Raw genomic sequence first — 6,732 nt, 5'->3', positions numbered from 1 at the left:
CATACTTTATATACAGAGATACGAAAATTTGTGCTGTATATGTGTAATAAGAATTGTAATGTATTCTGCTGTCATTTATTTTTAAAAAATCAATTAAAAAATAAGACAAAATACTTTCCACCAGTAATAGATTGCTGTGTTTGTTTTTCTGTGTAAAGGAGCACAAACTCTGTAGTTCTATTGTATTTGAAAGAATATAAAGGAGAAAAAAATCTGGAAACCCTTGGAAAAATTACTTAATACCGTAAAGCAGTGTATATGGGTATATAGTATATGCAGAAATATATGCACATGTCTGTATGATGTTCTGCTTTTGTCCATTAGAGTATATTTCACCAGACATTAAAGCTGTCTCTTCTCCCACTCATTTTGGCTTTTGAAATTCTATTCAGGGATTGGGTTACGATTCTCCAATCTTTCTAACAGTATTGATCTAGTCCCCTTTGTTAACTTTCTCTCCGTAGCCCTAAATTTAGGCTACTGAGAAGCACCAGTGAGTACTTGATTCCATGTAGTTAACTTACTCTTTGTAGCCATCAGAAAAATCACAAAGGAAAGCCAGGGTGCATGGTAGGTGATGATTGAAAGCACTAGTCTCAAGTTCAGTGATGGGCAGCCTGGCCAGCCATAGACAGGAGAGCACATTTTGTTCATGACTCAACCTGAGGTTGAATCTGGAAATCTGGAAAGGATGATCATTATGAAACAGTGAAGTTTCTTAACATGTCATTTAAGAAGCTTACTGGAACCTAGAACCTTCAGATTTACATCCCTGGTGATTCACACATGGTCAGAATTTTGGATGTCCCAGTTTTAAATTCCCAGGGGAATATTATTTTTTAAAGGTCATTTAAATGAAAAAATACGAAGACAATTTTTGTGTAGTAATGTGTCATATTCAAGATTGCCTTCTTTAAGTGTTGTCCTCAACATGAACAGTACTTTTTATTATAAATTCAAGGTTAAGAGTAAGGAGACCATGTGGGTTTTTTCCTCAAAATGCTGATGAAACTTTCTATCACCTGTACAGATCTGTAGTTTTTTTTTTTTTCCTGAGAAAACCAAGATATTCCCTCCCTGTTCAAAGAATTGCTAAAAGATAGAAAACAAAATTTTTTTCATACACTTACATCTATCCAAGGACAAAATATTGTAGTTTTGAATATCTTGCAAAATAATCATCTTAGGTGTTCCAAATTGGAAGACACAGTATTTAGTACTTAGCCTTTGGAGTAAAAACTTTGTTGGTAAATTTGCCTCTCAATAGCTGCTGCTAGATATTTTGGACCAAGTCCTCACTTGCAGAAATCTCTGTTGTCATTAGCCTGAGATGCAGATGGAACACTAGTCTGATAAACCCCACAAGGTCATTTTAAAGGTCAAAGGAAATGCTGCACGTGGAAGAATTTTTCAATTGTATGGTGCCACAAATGCATGGTATTCTTTGAAAAACAAGAGTGGTCAGTTATAAACACCTTGACAAGGTTGGCCTGGTAAGTAGAATATTTTACTACAGGACTCTGATCTTAAAAACCTTTCATTTCTTAAATATCTACATTTTAAAATGAACTCTTCTTTTTGTTCTTTGCATTTTTTTCTTCCTCTACAGTTTTAATTTTTAAATTCTTTCCAAATTCTACAGGTTTCCTTTCTGCTTTTTTGTAAATTGACTTTTATAATATTTAACTTTCATATTGTTCGAAAAATCTTGCTGTTCCTCATTGTGGTACTGTCCCAGTTTCTAGTGCCATCTTGTTCCAGTCATTTATAGATTCTTGGGTCTCTGTGACCAAGTGCCTACTCCATGGTGATTACTGTGCTGTGTGATGGGGATGCAGAGGGAGAAGACAGTGCATCCTCCAGGGATCTCATGTGAGAGAGAGAGAGAGAGAGAGAGAGAGAGAGAGAGAGAGAGAGAGAGAGAGAGAGAGATATTAAGTGCTAAGAAAAGAGATAGCAGAGGCTCAAAAGCAATAGATGGGGATAGAAGAAAATTCACTCTAACCTTAAGGAAGAGCAAGTGCCAATGCCCTGAGGTGGAGTTAGTGGAGTGAGTGTTACTGACTCTGGGAAGAAGTTGGGGAAAGACAGTGCGTTGCATATCATGAATAACTTTGACTCTGAAAGGCAGTGTGATAGAAGTCACTGGGGAATTCAGAGTGGGATGAGGATCTGATCTATTCATATCTCAACAGATCACCTGGCTGCTGTCTGGTGGATTGACAGCTATGGGACGGCAGTGGGAAGGCGAGAAGCTTCTGCTGTGTTTCTGGAGAGGGTCTGCTCCGCAGTTGGACTTGAAGGGTGGTGATGATGCAGAGTCAGACAACATGTTTTTAAAGGGTCTGGGGGGCATGTGGGAAAGAGAGCCTGTGAAGGCCGTCTTGAGGTTTTCACCTGTGAAACTGATGAACTTCCTCCAGTTTACATCTGGAGGAAGCTGAGGGAAAAGTGAATATTTCCACCACAGAGCTTTCCTGTTCTGCTGTAGACAAGTCAAATCTGAGGTGTTGCGTAGACAGACACTCAAATCTGAAGATGGAGACGTATGGGATGGAGATCTAAATACGAGATTCTGCAATTTATAGATTGGATTTAATCCCATAACCCTAGGAAATAACTTCTTCAGTTTAATTTTTTTTATTTTAATTTTTTCTACCAGGGATTGAACCCAGGGGATCTTTACAGCTGAGCCACATGCTCAGCCCTTTTTATGTTTCGAGACACAGTCTTGCTAAGTTAATTAGGGTCTTGCTAAATTATTGAGGTTGGCCTTGAACTAGTGATCCTCTTGCCTCAGCCTCGGAAGTTGCTGGAATTACAATCTAGCAAATGACTCTTGAAACAAAAAATAAAACAAACAAACAAACAAAAAACCAGACAGTCTGAGGGTAAAGCTCCAGGGCATTTAAACTCTAGAGGTGGAGAAGGCGAGGAATCAGCAATGGGGTAGGAAGGAAGAGCTGGAACAGTAAGAGGAAGGCCAATAGCTCAGGAGCCAAGGGAAGAGGCCTTCAAGGAGGAATGGGGGGCCAACCCTGCAGGAGGAGGAGTGAGAGGAGGACAACAGTGGTCCTTAAGGAGGTCATTGACATTAGAGTGGGCACTTTGTGCTCCTCTTGAGAAGCTTCTGGACCCCACCAATGCCCACTGGAGCTTGGACCATCTTCTCCCACATGCAATCGGAGTCTTGCCTCTGACCTACCTCATGCACCTCTATCTGCAGCCCTGAGGCTTTGGGGGGATCACACCCAAGAACTTACTCTGAGCTCACTCAGGTTTGGACTGAAAGTACAGGGGATTTACTTGTGCCCAGGATCACCCCTGCCTGATGGGGAACTGGGGGTCAGTGGATTCACACTTCTCACTCTCAGTGCTCCGATGAGCAGTTCTGAGATGCATCTTGCAAGGCTCCTCAGAGGATCTCAGTGGCCTGAGCACCAGTTACCCATAAGGGCAGCAAACTAATATTCTTATATTCCCTTTCTTCCTTGTCTTTCTCATTCCCACTATCCTTTACTCCTGGTCACATTCCAGCATAAACTTCTTCAAGCCACCCCAAGTCCTCACTAGAAGGATGCACTTGGCTTTCTTAATATATTCCCTTGTCACTCCTTTCCCTCTAGGCGGACCTGGGTCATGTCCTATCACAGTCCAATTGGAAGATCGAGCAAGTGTGATGGAAGAAAGAGCTTCCACGCGGGGGAATTCCAGCGCCTGTCTAAAATGAATTGGTGGGAATCAGGGGAACACATGTGAAGGTGTGCATTGATGCACTTCAGAATCTCACACCATCTGTCAGGGTGGCCAAGATGGGAGGGGTGGTGAGATGCAATATAAATCTGTATAAGCAGGAGTTAATGTGGACTACTTTCTTTTGACTTGGAGTTTGACATTTGAGCCAGGACTGGAACTAGTCCCAGACCACGGTTGGAATAGCTCTTGAGGGTTTTGCCAAGATGGTGGCCTTTGGTAAGCTGAGGTGGAGCTGGCAGAACTACCATAGCAAGGCATTAAGGAGTGGCTAGAAGCAGGGAAGAGGGACTGTTGGGATGGACTTACCATGTGAGGAGAGCTCAGAGGACATTTTCTTCATAAAAGACAAGAGACAAGTTGGTAAGGAGCTTTGGCATCTTTGATAATCTCACAGAGTAGCTGTCTTCTTGAACTTCCCGGAAGCATTGAGAACAGTGGTACTGTGGGGTGGTAGAAGTCAGGGCTCAAATTTAACCATCAGAGACAAAGCAGGCATCGATTCAAAGGGAAGCAGGCATAGAGGACAGTGGTGGTGCATGGACCTTCAGGGCTTTGAGAAGATGGCGCCTGATCTGGTTTCTTAGTGGGGAGACAGATGTTAGCTTATTGGGCTGCTCATTAATATAGTGAAGACACCTGCTCGTTAGTAAGATGGTCACCTACTGAAATGGAAAATCACAGTGAGCTCATGGATTGAGGTGTGGGTTCAGAACCCCTTGAAGAAAGTTCAGGGTGAGATGACAAACCTGCCCTGAACCTTCCCCAAAGGAGTCCGTGACAGGGTAACAGGATTGGGAAGACAGAGCACACAGACTTTCCAAGGACCACAGGGTCTCGGGTGTGTTCGTGTGCGCTCATGAATGCCAGGGGACATAAACACTGCTGTGGGTCTCCAGTTAGAGGTCGGCTTTGGAGACCAGGAGTGAGATGGACATCCGGTCCAAGTCTGTGCCCCTGGGTGGGGCTAACACTTGTTCACTCTTGGGGACATCGACCTGGATGCTAAAGTCACTAGACTGGTATCAGGGAGTAGTGGCTGAACTAGGAAGTGGCTAGATTATAGCTGGGGAGAACCGTGGCAATGGGACTGGTCTGATGGCAGGAATCTCTGTAGGACTGGCAATTTTTAGAACGGAGAAACGTTCTAGAAGAAAGAACAAGGAGCACAGGAACCTAATTCCAGGCCCGCTCTGGAAAAAAACTAGCCATCAGTTTGTCAAATTGTGGGCTAACACATGGCCCACTGTGGGGTAGGGACTCTAAACTGGACTCTGTTTCTATTGCACATCTCGTCTCACAAGCCCGTGAACCCCTCCATCTCACGACCCGTCTACACACCCATCACCAGTAGCTCTTGGAGGCAGGATGCTGACTGTGTCTTCATCAGGCCTCTTGCTGCTATTCAGCTCAAAATCTAAGGCAAGGTTGTTCATCTCCCCTCCCCCAGCCTGGCCTGGCCCTCCTGGGCTCTTTCTTGGAAGCTTAATGAGATAATGTTGTTCAAAGAATTTCAACTCTCTGGAAGAAAGGCTGTCCTTAAACACAAAGTGCCATTATTTCTCCCTCCCAGGTGCCTACTCAGGTGTGACTTTCCAGCTGTCCTGTTTCATAATGCTTTGTCACAGCCACAGTGGATGTCACACCCAGACAGGGAGTGTCTGGGGGCAGGGGAATTCTGTACCCTCTGTTTCTAAATTGTTCGCGTTTTCCCAGTGCCCACGTCTTGATTTCAGTCCTCAAGTGGGTCGGAGGTACGGGTCCTGAGCAGTACCTCAAGGGGTTTGTAGACACAACAGGAGGATGACTTGAACCCATCAGGACTCGCCTTCCATTCCACTTGTGCTGTCACCAAGAATGTATTTAAACCGTAAATGTATGTTACACATTTATTTGTTATTTACACATAATGCAGGACAGAAAGCTTACCAAAAATTAAGAGGCCCTGTTGGTATTGACTTGCCACAAAAGACACCGATGCGCCTTGGGCTGGGGGAGCTGGGTGGTGCGTGTGTCTCTGTCCTGCTTCTATTGAGACGTTTTCTTCTGCTTGTCTTCTCATCTACCTTGGTGCCACACTCTGGTTCGTGTTCCAGCCTGATTCATGCAGATAATTTAGGCTAGACCAAAGGACACACATTTGAGTTTTGCTCTTTTTCTCTCTGCTTCTGGGTGGATCATTGGAACACTAGAAAATACCCAAAGTTGAGCATTTACTTCAGTGCACACCAAAAAATACCCCAAAGGTAGCATTCTCACAACAGCCCACAAGTGGCTTTCTCCAGTGGGCCTGCAGAGTTGGAAAGGGGCTGTAAAGCCACAGTTAGTACCAGTTTGACTTGGTAGACCAGTTGGTGAGAAAATCGGCCTCTCTCCCATGGAGGAGACAGAATAGGCGGAGATGGAGGACTCCCTGTGTGCCAAGCCCTGCCTGGCCTCAGGGCTGTCAAAGGCTGTCCTTGTGTATAGTCATTCTTTCTGTTATACTAACAGATATCCTCCTTTCCTCCCGTCCTAAGCTGTGGTTAAAACTTTTCGGTTGTCACCTCCCTTGGGTTTCACTGTGAACCTTACAACATGTGCATCATAGTTGTTAGGCATTTCCCAGTATTCCCCAGAGAAAATTTCCAGCTGCCGAATACAGTGTAATTTAGCCTCATGAGAAAGCAGATTCTAAGCCTGTCTCTTCTCCTTTTAGCTCTGAGCTGAGTGGCCGGCTGCTCATTTTGGAGACCCCAGCACTCCCATCCTCTGAGTCTTGGGTTGGGGTGCTGGAATCTGTCTGTTTCTCTCCCACCATCGTCCTCGGGCCGAGCCCCCTCCACGTGCGTTTTCTCTCTGCACCAGTCTCACTTGAAGGCTCCGAGAAGTCTCCTTGACTCCATGCAGAGACCCTCACACTTCCCTGTAATTGAATGTCTTGCTCTCGGTGCCAAGAGCTTGGGGCTCTTTCTTCTGCTCTGGAGATATCTGTGGCTG

The 6,732-nt window shown here is 44.6% G+C and overlaps 1 long non-coding RNA gene across 1 annotated transcript; it reads left to right on the top strand.

Moving 5' to 3' along the window:
• Nucleotides 1-1,403: 1,403 nt before the first annotated feature.
• On the top strand, nt 1,404-3,856 carry LOC144365347 (uncharacterized). The gene is made up of 2 exons (XR_013423662.1): nt 1,404-1,493; nt 3,627-3,856. It is a non-coding gene; the product is annotated as an uncharacterized LOC144365347 (long non-coding RNA).
• Nucleotides 3,857-6,732: the final 2,876 nt, after the last annotated feature.

Source organism: Ictidomys tridecemlineatus, chromosome 7 (assembly GCF_052094955.1).
Source record: "Ictidomys tridecemlineatus isolate mIctTri1 chromosome 7, mIctTri1.hap1, whole genome shotgun sequence".
NCBI classification, from domain to species: Eukaryota; Metazoa; Chordata; class Mammalia; order Rodentia; family Sciuridae; genus Ictidomys; species Ictidomys tridecemlineatus.
The sequence above is the reverse complement of the archived record's forward strand: the minus strand, read 5'-3'. Positions and strand labels throughout refer to the sequence as shown.